Raw genomic sequence first — 12,372 nt, forward strand, 5'->3', positions numbered from 1 at the left:
TTTTGACCTGACTGTACCGTGCTCACACACACACACACACACACACACACACACACGCATACAGCAGTCCCCTTTTTCCTCCTTAGAACCTAGCACATTTTCTGGCTTCGAGTAGGGGACTGATAAGCGTTTGCTGGTGCATGAGTGGGAAGGATGCCCACGAATGGAGCCCCACGAGAGATGGCCCCGCACGCTGCTGAAGAGACCTCAGCTGCAGCAGGGAGCCAGCGGGGCTGAGCAGGTAGCTCTGCCTGAAGAACGGCCATCTCCCCCTTGCAGTTGACCCTGACCTGCCACCCATCCATACTCTGTCATCCTCGGCCCACCCTCTGCTCTTTTCAAGGCTTTGATGGCAAAGAAAAAGGAATTCTAGTGTTCCCTCCCCAGGGCTCGCCAGATAAAGAAGATGGTCACAGGGTCGCCTGAATCCAGGGACCAGTCTGGGCCCCGCAGGCTTCCTGCCTTCCCTGAAAGCCACCTCAGCTAACACTGGGGGCCCCACCCCTTTCCTCTGCTTTCCTCTCCCAGGCTTCTCTCTGTGGTCTTCACCCCATCCCTGCTAGGAGAGGTGGGGGGTGAAGGGGGAGGGATGGGAGAGAAATCCAAGATCATGGGCACGGGCCAGGTATGAACGTGCATAGACCTCCCTGAGCCCCTGTCGCAGCCCGACGGGATCTTAGAGAAAGAGATGGCAAGCAGCTTCTAAAGATGCTCCCCACGTCCACTCTGAAATTAGCAGGACCGCTCAGAGCCCAGATTCCCACATCTTCTGATCCCACCAGCGACCAGAGTCAGGTTCCAGGGCACTGCAGTCTGAGATCTGGGGGTACGAGGACATACAGGGGGAATGAAAACCAGCCCAGAAGAGGTTGTGGTGGAGCAGGAAAGTCCCCAGGGTGCTCGGGAGCTGGGCTCTGCCCCAGACCACAGGGCTCCGAGGGGACTGCTGCCGCCTCCACCGGGGCCTGGGCACGTGTGCACGTGGGCCCTTATCCTCCCACTTCAGTATCTCCCGCACCCGCCTCCTGACTGTTTCCTTTCCACGCCTCTGATACTAAGCAGGACAAAGCATTCTCGGAGCGTGTGAACTTACCAGAGGTCAGGGGAAGACTCTGCCTTCATGGTGAGGACTGGAGGCTGGAGCTGCTGTTCTCAACGCGTGCTGAGTGCAGGCGGCTCTAGAGGCAAGTCAGGCCAAACGGACAGATCGGGACAGAGCCCAGGGGAGGCCCTTCTCCTCTTTCCTCCGAGGAAAGGTGCTCTGCTCCCCCTTGGAAGCTGGGGAAATGAGGGTCTGTCTGGGGGAGGGTAGCAGAGGGGCTAGAGACCGCCTCAGAGAAAATTAAATTGCATTTGAGGGCAAATTCTATTAGGGAATAGAGCCTGTCTCTCAACAGCCTGCGTCCATTTAGGTGATTAGCTCAGCCCAGCACCTCCACCCCAGAGCCTGGTGAGCTCTCTCCCTCAGCTGGGGGAGACGGGCCTGTGGCCTCTGGGGGCCCAGCCGCCCCTGCTTCCCTTTCCTGCCCCCCAGCCCACCCTGGGAGGACCCTTCTCTCACCACTCATGGCCCCCCAGGCTCTTTGAAAGTGGCCAAGAGGGTGTGTGCCCCTGGCTGTCCTCCTAGAGCACAGGCCGAAAACAAGGACAGGCAAGGCCAGGGAGGACCGAGCTGGGATTCCCACTGCTTAGGCCTGGGGCAGGGATGGGGGAGGTCAGAGGTCAGATGAAGGAGACCACTGGGCACCGGGTGGTCAGATGGCTGGAGGATGGGAAGGATCTGGATAGGAGGAGAAGGGGGAAGAGAAGGGGGTTCCCGTGAGCGAAAGGGCGCAAGTAAAAGTGAGGAGATGGACAAAGAGGCAGGGTTCGAATGGGCAGAATTTGGCACCAGGGAGTAGGTACAGAGAAATACAAGTGATGACACTTGGAGAATGTCCACTGTGATGATAAATTAATGTAATGGAACAGTAACTGGTAAAATAAATTCATCTGTAAAATGGGTATCAAAATAATATCAAGTACTTTATGGGGCTGTTGCGCCACCTAAACGCACATGCTGGGTTCACCAAATGTTCAGGATAGTATTATTAGCTATGGGCTGTGTGTTAGTACCTGCCACACCGTACCCAAGCTTTGGCAGGAAGGTCTAGATTGAGGCCCCGTGACTGAGGCCCACTTACGAGCCCCCTACTTCCTAGCACCAGTGGCACCTGATTCACCAGGGTTAGGTCCCTGATTCACGGGCCGGTGTCAACCGACTGGACCAGCCTCTGGACCCTGCCGGCCATCAGCCCCATGAAGAGATGGTGTGGTGCCTCCTCTCCTCGGTATTGAAAGAGTTTGCTGGATTTCCTTCCATTTCTGGCTACAAAATTATTTCATCTGCTTAGCGAAAGCACCTGAAATGTATCATGAAGAGAGCCCGTACGTAGTTTCCAGAACGAGCAGAAACATCAGTGCAGGCGACATCAAATGAGTTCTGAGAACACATAATGCAGCAGCATCTCTGACCTGTGGCCGGAATTATTCTATCGTATGTGACCCTCCTCCTGAGGGCTCGTCTAAGGCTCCCCCAAGTGCCTTGAGGACATAGAATTTCAGCCCCAAGCGAGCTTGACTTTTAAACCAAGGGTGAAACCATTTTTTTATATCGCTGGGGTGGTTGCACTAGCCCAAATAGCAAGACATGTGTGTTCTGTGGGGAGGGCAGCAGAGGGGGTGCTCAGAAAGGGAGGGAAAGAAAGGAAGTGCGTGCTGTGCGGAGTGCAGGAGGTCCCCAGGCTCGAGGCCGCGTGCAGGATAGTCACGCTGTTCATTGCAGCGGGGAGAAGCCCAGGACTGCTCTGCCCATTTCTCCAGCCCAGGGTCTCCTCTCTCAGAGAAGCTACCCCCGCCCAGGGATGGGCTCCAGTGAGTCCCACCCACCCCTGCCTCCTGCTCAACTGTCAGGGTGTGGGTTTAGCCCCTGAAGTACAGGTGAGCCCTAGGAGCCGGCTGGCGCCCTCCCCGTGGAGGTTGCCCAGGTCCCACAGGGTCCAGGCTTTCTGGCCTCAGACACGCCAGCTAGTGTAGACGAGGCCCCTGCTTCTTGAGAACGCCCTCCCCTCATCCCTGTGCTAACATGGGGCAGGTCCCTCCTGGGGTTCCAGCATTGTCATGACAACAACATCCATGATAATACACACATTGCTGCCCTTAGCTTGGGTGCCCGCACCTCGTCCCAGCCACTCAGTCACGGGGATCCTCTTGGGCGGCTCTGAGAAGGCATTCAAGCACTGTTGATTCTCACTAGCTGTTCTCTCCAAAGGCAATCTCATTTACTAGCGGCCTCAGCGCTGGAGACCTTGGGCAAGTTACTCAACCACAGGAAAACGGAGAGAGCAACACCTGCCTGAGGATTACACCTGAAATAATTGCGCTCAGGGCCTGGCCCTGAACAGGTGCTGTGTAGATGGTAATAAATGTTGTTATGACAGCCTTGGGCCCCGTCCTTGACACTCTCTGCTGACAGTAAAGAACCTGTCTTGTTTGCCATTGTTTCCAGCTCCAAGTGTGGGGACCAGCATATTATGGGGTCTTTGTAAATATACGTTAACACGAACGAATGAAGGAGCGAGTGAGTCTGTAAGCAATCCACTGCTGCAGCCCGAGAATGGGAGGAGCACATCCTCCCAGGGGCGGAAACAGGCTCTCAGCTGCTGCTCCCCGAGCGGCCACGCGGCCCTGTCGGGCCTGTTGAGGCTGCCAGGCCTGTTATCAATGTGGTCGCTGGCTGGGGACTCAGGCTTACTCAGCTGTCAGGGCCCTACTTACCTCTCACCACTAATGGTCCCTGGCCTTTCATGTACTACCTGCTCTCCCGTGGCACTCTTTGGACTTTATTACATATGCCACGTGATCCCTGTGATGAGAGTTAAAGAAGAAGGGGAAAGCCTGGGATAACCACCCAGACACCAAGGCACAGGAAAAGCCACACCAGCTTCCTGCTTCAGCGTTGCTTGCTGGGACAAGGCTGGGGGATTCCTGCCCACCAGCCCCCAGCGTGCTGCTCCAGGCCCAGGATGCACACTGCTTCTTTCCTTCTTTCCAAGTCCTGGCCCCTTTTTAAAGCCACCTCTGGCATCGCAGGATCGGATCCTCAGGCTAGAAGCATCTGAGAGGACTTCTAGCCCACTGCCTGCCCTGCAGAATTAGGTCTGTGCACCCCCGCGCGGCACGCATCTGGCCTGTGTGTGGACACGGCAGGTTTCAGGGGCTCCCTCTTCAGAGGCAGCCAGGACCATTACCAGGCAGTTCTGCCCAGGACTATTCCTTCCCACAAAGTTTTGCCTTCGAATAAATTTAATTGAAAGTGTGATTTTGCTATGTGTGTGTTACGTATGCTTTAGAGTTAGCGCCCAAATTATTGTAAATTCTCTCAAGATAACCATACCATCTGGAGTTACTTGCTTTTCCACCATTTATTGAAATGACAATGATAAGAGGTGAGCTCCAAAATTCACGATTAGATCTTTGCTTTTTCAAAGTGGGCTATGAGTTTTAACTGAATTTTAGATTGTTGACTATTTCCTGAAAACACAAAAACGAGTTGCTCTCAAAAATTTGGTTGCCACTTACATGACCACATCCTTAAAGAGCACACACACCACACCATATTCTCATCCACGGAGTAGACCTTTGGGGTTTATACTAGTCAGAAGAGGTCACATGGTCGTGTGTCACACAAGTTATGTCTAATGAACATCTCTAGTATCTGCCTTTGTGGGGTACCCTCCCCTTGAATCTGGGCTGGGCCTGTGACTTACTTTAACCAATAGAATGCAGCAGATGTGTCACTGGGCCTGTTCTGGGACTAAGCTTTAAGAAGGCATGGCACTTGGCGGGGGTTGGGGGCCCTGTGTTTATAAGATGTTCAACTGCTCTGCCGGAGAGACCATGTGCCAAAAGCTCGCCAAAAAGAGTCTATCAATGGACATATCTTACAGCGCTTCTGAGAACCTAAATTAAAAAAAACACAAAAAACACTTTTTGGCATCTCTGCTCTCCCTAGGGTACTGAGTGCAGCCAGGGCAGAGAGCCGAACTGGCCTGGGACAGAGAGGAGGTGAGTCTTAGCAAAGTCAGGAAGTGTTTTACTTACCAGTGCGTGTGGAGGTCACACATTCATTCATCAACCACTCGTTGAGCAGCGAGGGTGACAAACAAGGAGATACAGGCATGGAGAGGATGCAGCCCCTGCCTTCCCAGAGTTCACAGTGTGACGGGGGAGGCTGTGTGGTCAGCACGCACCTTCAATAATGCAGGAGCAAAAAGAGAGGAAAAGGAGGGTGCTTACTGTGCCTGTAGAGGGGAGGGGAGGAAGAGCCTGACTGTGGGGTTGGCGGCAGGGTGTATAAGGAGGGCCAGGGAAGGCTTCTCAGAGGAGGTGACCTAGGATCCCAGACAGCTTGGTGGGGAAGGATTTCTGGTGGGGAGAAGAGCACATATGAGGCCCATGGAGTGAGAGATCCTGAGACTTAGGGGGCCCACAAGTCCTACTGTCCAGCCTGGGGTGGGGAGGGTACCTGTGGGTATGGCCAGAGAGGCAGCTGGAGAGGCGGGCAAGCATTCAGAGCACGGCTGGGCAACCGCACCAAGGTGTTACATGTTACTGGCTGAGGAGAACTTGGACCTCAGGCCTGCACCTTTCACAGCAGGGACATCTTGCTAAAAACTACCTGAGACTGTGCCCTCTCCTGCTGAAACACCCCACCAGCCCCTGCCGATCAAGTCCCGACTTCCAGACCCCTGCTTAAGCCACGTCCCTCCCACTCACTCTTGGTGCTTCCCCCCAACCCTGCCCCTATGCTAACTCCCCAGTGAACACCTGCTTCTCTTGTGTGCCTCCCCGCCACGTCCCCTCCTGAAGAGCAGGTGACAGCTCAGGGCTTCCTCAGCACCTCAGCCATCCTGTGGCCCAATTATAATGGAACTCACGCTCCTTGAGGACAGAGCACCATATGCCTATCTGCTATGATTGTTACTGCCCCTCAGGAGAAGCCCACCCAAAACTCTCCCCTACAAGGGAGATAAGGCATGAGGGGCAGCCCCTCTGTAGGAGACTGTTCCCCAATCTGCAGTGCGTGTGGCCTGCCGTAGCAAGTCCTCTCTTGTCCCCCAAACACACACACAACGTGGATTCAGTCTTTTCAGTCACAGAAACAGGGCAGTGGTGACAGGAAGGGTTGCTCAGGCCAGGAGCTGGACACAGAAAGGAATTCTCCCAGGAAGGAGCAGAATTAGCCCCACTCTCTCCCCGAGGCCTGGAGATGACAGCTTCCTTTAGGTGGGTAATCCACCATGAAGGCCGCATTTCACACTTGCAGCTCTGGAACAGGCCTGTGGGGAATTGCTCCCGGAGAGTGAAAATTGGAACTCATCAGGGTAATTTGTCCATTTTACCACACACGTTTCAGGCTGGTGCCCGTGGTCTGACCTGTGGCTGGCCATGAATGAAACTGGCCTCAGAGAGAAGACTTTGAGAACATAGCGTTTCTTGCCTTTGAGGAACTGTCCTGAGCCGGGCCCTGTCTCTGCCGCTCCGCAGCCGTAGGGAGTGGCCAAGCCTCCAGGCCAGTTCCAACACCCAGGGCCTGGCGCCTCGGCGCCTCTGCAGCCAGGGGTGTTGGCTGCCTGGTTGTCCCTTGTTGCTTGGGTCTCTGGAGTCCACCGCCCTTCCCAATGCCTGGCCCGCTGTGATTAGGAGGGAAGGCTGAAGCTATCGATAATGGGACTCTGTCTGAAATCCTGTGATGTGCTGGGCCCTGTCACACACACACCTTTAACCCCGTGCTAGCTTCCTTACAGATGAAGAAACTCGGGCTCAGAGAACACTTGCCAAGGTTATGTGGCTGGTAAAAAGCAGCAGCAGGATTTGAAACCAGGTCTCTTGACTCTAAAATATCGTTTATCCACAGTGGTAATAATAATTATACCACTTAATAATTTCTTAAATTCTTTTTTTTTTGTGGCCACACAATGCGGCATGTGGGATCTTAGTTCCCCAACCAGGAATCGAACCTGCACCCCTTGCAGTGGAAGCATGGAGTTTTAACCACTGGACCGCCAGGGAAATCCCAATAATTTCTTAAATTCTTAACAATTTGTTATTCCCTCATCCTAACATCATTAAGCATCTTTGAGGCTCAGGGCACTCACTGAGCGGCACTGAAAGGGGTACGAAAAGGGACAACATGCTTTGAGAAATGCAGAACCTAGGATGTATGCCCATTTATTCAAAAGACATCCGCTGGCCACCTCTGATGTGCCAGGCCCCGTGTTAAGTCCTGGTGCTGCAGTGGAAGAGCGGAAAACTGTCCCTGTGCTTGTGGAGCTCAGAGGAGCTGGGGGAGGAGGCCACAGCCAGGGGACCTCGTTGCCGGGTGGTAATGGGGTTGGCTCTCACGGGGTTGGCGCACCTGACTCAGGCTTGAGGGGCTCAGAGGGCTTTGCCGAAGGAGTGAGGTCTCAGCTGAGTCTCAAATCAGGTCACAACTCGTATGCCCAAGAGGCAGGCAGCTGAGGTAAGGAATGAAGTGAGCTAGCTCCATTCTTAGACAGAGATATGCTCTGAGTATCAAATATACAGGAATATTCTTCACACAGATAACGCTTTCTTCATTTTTCTTGAAACATGACTCATGTAGTTAAGAGATATGAGTGCTTGGAAATATTTTCCTCTTCTAAATCAACAGGGCAAATGTGATGATAAAGGTAACTTGTCCCTTGGCCTCCAAATCGGGAATGCAAAAGGAAGAGGTGGGAACTATGGCCCTGGGAAGGGGGGACCCAGTTGCCCTGTGGGCATTGCACTCCGTGGAGGCAGGTCTTCTGATGGGGGACATGTAGGTGTTTCCAGGTTTTGGTCAGTATCTCTGATTACTTCCTTAGGATAGATTTTGAGCAGTTAAATTACTGAATCAAAGAGTATAAACATCTTTAAGATTGATTTTTTTCAGAAATATTCTGCCAACTTACATTAATCACCTTACCAGCATCAGATTTTATTGTTGCATGATGTATAGAAAAAGATTTTATTAATCTTTCACTCCCTTGATTATTGAAAAGATATTGTTTCATATATTTATTGATCTTTGTATTTCTTCTTTTATGAATTGACAGTTCATATTCTTGGCCTGTTAAAAGTGTTTTCAGGGCTTCCCTGGTGGCGCAGCGGTTGAGAGTCCGCCTGCCGATGCAGGGGACACGGGCTCACGCCCCGGTCTGGGAAGATCCCACATGCCGTGGAGCGGCTGGGCCCGTGAGCCATGGCTGCTGAGCCTGCACGTCCAGAGCCTGTGCTCCGCAACGGGAGAGGCCACAACAGTGAGAGGCCTGTGTACCGCAAAAAAAAAAAAAAAAAAAAAAAGTGTTTTCAATTGTACAAGTAATATGTATTTATTCAATAAAAATAAGAAAATACAGATAAATAAAAAGAAAACCAAACACCCATAACTCCACCACTGACTATTAACCACTGTTAACATTTTTGGTGTATATATCCCAGGTTTTTGCTCCTATATCCAGTATCCATAAGTATATGCGTGTTTTCTTTTTTCAAAAACAAGATCATACTATTTCTGCAACTTCATATTTTCACTTACCAATATGATGTGGAAATATTTTCAGGTTAAAAAATACACATTCAGGGCTTCCCTGGTGGCGCAGTGGTTGAGAGTCCGCCTGCCGATGCAGGGGACGCGGGTTCGTGCCCCGGTCCGGGAAGATCCCACATGCCACGTAGCGGCTGGGCCCATGAGTCATGGCGGCTGGGCCTGCGCGTCCGGAGCCTGTGCTCCTCAACGGGAGAGGCCACAACAGTGAGAGGCCCGCGTACCGCAAAAAAAAACAACAACAACAAAGAAAAACACATTCAAATCATTTCTGTTGGCTATATTGTTTTCCACTGTAATGATGTACCAGAATTTAATCAATCTCCTATATTGGACTTTAGGTCAATCTTGTTTTGGTATTATAAATATTCATCATGTAGCAAATCTTAGTAAATATCCTCAATTACTTCCCTAGGATAGATTCCAAAAATAGAATTGTTGGATCAAAGGTTATATATTTTCTTAAAGCTTTTAAAACTTATTACCAGTTGCATTACATTAAACATTACATATATCCCCAAATTTGTATCAGTTTATACTACCACTAGCAGTGTTTGAGAGTGCTCTGTGGCAGATTGTACGAAGGTGACCTCAACAATCTCTTCCATCTTATATAGTTTTCCAGAACTTTTTATCACTGACCCATCAAAAGGTGGAGCCGGGGACTCCTCTTCTTGAACCTGGGAAGCCCGTTGTATCTGCATCCTGGGTGAGCCTTTAAATCTGCCTCAACCAATGAAGAATGGCAAAACTAATGCTGTTTGACTTTTGAGGCTAGCACATAAAAATGCCATGCACTTCCACCTTGTTCTCTTTGGATGTTTGCTCTTGGATATCAGCTACCATGCTGTGAGGAAGCCCAAGCAGCCCATGGAGAGGCCCTCGTGGAGAGGAACTGAGGCCTCCTGCCCACTGCATAGCTGAGCTTCCAGGTGACAGCCAACATCAACTTGCCAGATGGACCACACTCAGATACACTGCATGGAGCAGAGATGAGCCATTTTAGGCTAAACTCTGTTCAAGGTGCAGACTTGTGATCAAAATGAATGACTGTTGTTGTTTCAAACTGCTAAGCTTTGGAGTGGTTTGTTACACAGCAATAGATAACGGATGCATCTCATTTCCTCTCACTCTAGCTACCACTATCTTTTTTTTTTTTCCTTCCATTTTTGCCAACAGGATAGACAAAAGTGGCATCTCTCTTCTGGTTTTAATACTTTGGCTCATCATTTTTAATAGGGCTTTAGTGCTTTTCTTATTTACAGTAGACCTGTAAGATCCTTTAATTCTATTTATTTTCCTTATTTTTTTTGTTTCAAAAATGTTTATTGCAAAAATTCAAAAACGTACTTAAGTGTTTAAGTCAGAGCCAGGATGAGGGTGAGGCTATGGAGGCACCTTGGCACCAAATTTAAGGAGGCACTCACTCTCAGGGGCTGACCTGAAATAGTGGGACCTTGAAGATAAGCATCTCCTTAAGTTTTGCACCCTACATACCTCCCTTGATCACTCTAGTCCCTGCCCTGTTTTAAGTCCACCCAACCTCACTTTCTAGATATAACTGCACTGGTCATAGTTTGGTGTATATTCTTCCAGACTTTTTCTAGCCAAACATTAACATATATATATATATATGTATATATATAAAACAATGCTATAAATTACATTATTAATACAGATGGATATATTATATTACATTTAATAATTTTACTTTTACATTAAATTACATTCAATAATTACAGTGTTAAATATGTACATTTATTAATAAAGATAGTAATAAATAGTAATATTTATGTTAACAGAAATGTATCCTTGGACATCTTAGGTACTTGCAAATTGCTCTCTTTCTGAAGATGGCATATTTCATAATGGACATATTCCTTTTTAATATTTTTTTTTAATTTATTTTTTGGCTGTGTCGGGTCTTAGTTGCAGCATGCAGGATCTTTTAGTTGTGGCACACGGTCTCTTCATTGCAGCACTCGGGCTTCTCTCTAGTTGTGGTGTGCAGGTTTTCTCTCTCTAGTTGTGGCGTGTGGGCTCCAGGGCGCATGGGCTCCACGGCACGTGGGCTTAGTTGCCCCGCGGCATGTAGGATCATAGTTCCCTGACCAGGGATCGAACCTGCATCCTCTGCATTGGAAGGCAGATTCTTTACCACTGGACCACCAGTTGGAAGTGCCTCTTTTGTGATATTTATCACATATATTTCCCAGTTCTTTTAATAGGTAGCTTGATTTTATTTTTAACTTATTTTTAAAAATTGGTGTTATCAAGTAGTTCAAACTCTCACCTTAGTTACCTTTTCCACTGTTTTTGTGCTTAAAACACAGTAAAGTATTCAGCTATATTTTCCTATGCCTTAATTTTTGCATCACTGGGATTTACTCTGGTGTATGGTGTAAAAATGGGATCTTAGCTGAGTTTTTATCAAATGATCAATATTCTTAACATTATTTGCTAAACTCTGTGACCATCGGAAGCGCTGAGGGTTGAGAACTTGATGGGGACACGGTAGAGCAGATTCAACCTAGACGAGGTTTTGGTCCCTCCCACAAGCTGCAATTCTGCCGTGGCAGAGGCTTCCAGGAAGACAGTGGTGAGGGCAGGACGTGCCATTGCGGTGGTGGAGGAAGGAGGTTAACAGGCAGCACTGAGGTCCACTGTCCTCTGGGGGAGCCCAGCCGCCCTAGGTAGGGAGAGGCCTTTTGCTCTCTCAGTGTAGAGATGAGTAAGTCTTGCCAAAGAAGCACCTGGAAACTTGCCAGCCCTGCCAGGTAGATCTCACCCTAGAATCTAAATAGATGCTCCTTGAGTCTTCCTCTAGACATGCCCAAGGCCTATGCCCCCATGGGCTGGCTGTCCCCCTTAGCTTTACCCCTCCTTTCGGCAGGGGTGCCTCCACCTTTGCCAAGCCTTGCCCATCCTGTGCCAAGGCTGCCGTGGAGGGGCCAGGCGAGAGGTGGGCCCCCGCTCTGGGCCCTCCACAGCCCAGGGGTGGCTTCTGAATGAAGCAGCCCTTCAGGCTGATGGTCCCTCCAGCCCTGCCCATGGGACCCCTTCTTGCCTTTCCTTCCTTCAGGCTTCAGAGAAACTTCCCCATCCCCCTGCCGTTCTTTATCCTTCGGAGCACTTCCCACGGTCTGTCATTTTTTCCTCACTTGTCTTTTCCTCTAGAGCGTAAGCTCCATAACAGCACGTCTCTTTCCTCTGTTTATCCCCAGCTTCTAGCCCCATGCAGCATTGGAAAAAAAAATCCTTAAATTTTTTTTGAAGCTTTTTTGCTTAGAATTTCTTGTGTTGGACTTGGTGTGTGCTCTCTCCTCTGCCTGTGACGCCTTTTCCTCCTTGCTCTCCTTGCTAATACCCACTTATCCTTCAAACCCCAGCCCAGCTCCCTCCTCCCTCCGGAAATCATCCCTGAACTCAGTATGTAACATCCCAGGCAGAGGTGAATTCCTCTGTCGGGCCCCAGAACAAGGGCCCTTTGCTTTGCAGGGCTCCTCTGAGGAACCTCTCCTGCATGGGAGCTCTGCTAAGGTGCAGAGAACCTAGAACGACAGGCGGGCTGCATTCAAACCACAGAAGCCCCAGCTCCCAGGCTGGCAGCCTGGGTTGGGGGAGGGGACCAGCTGGTGGGCGAAGCGGGTTTATCGATGCTTCTAAGAGCCCTGGGGAAATCAAGGTGAAAGGCAGCAGTCCTGCTAAGGAGGAGGCCC

The sequence above is a fragment of the Neophocaena asiaeorientalis genome, unplaced genomic scaffold (genome assembly GCF_003031525.2).
Source record: "Neophocaena asiaeorientalis asiaeorientalis breed wild unplaced genomic scaffold, Neophocaena_asiaeorientalis_V1.1 scaffold182, whole genome shotgun sequence".
Lineage (NCBI taxonomy): Eukaryota > Metazoa > Chordata > Mammalia > Artiodactyla > Phocoenidae > Neophocaena > Neophocaena asiaeorientalis.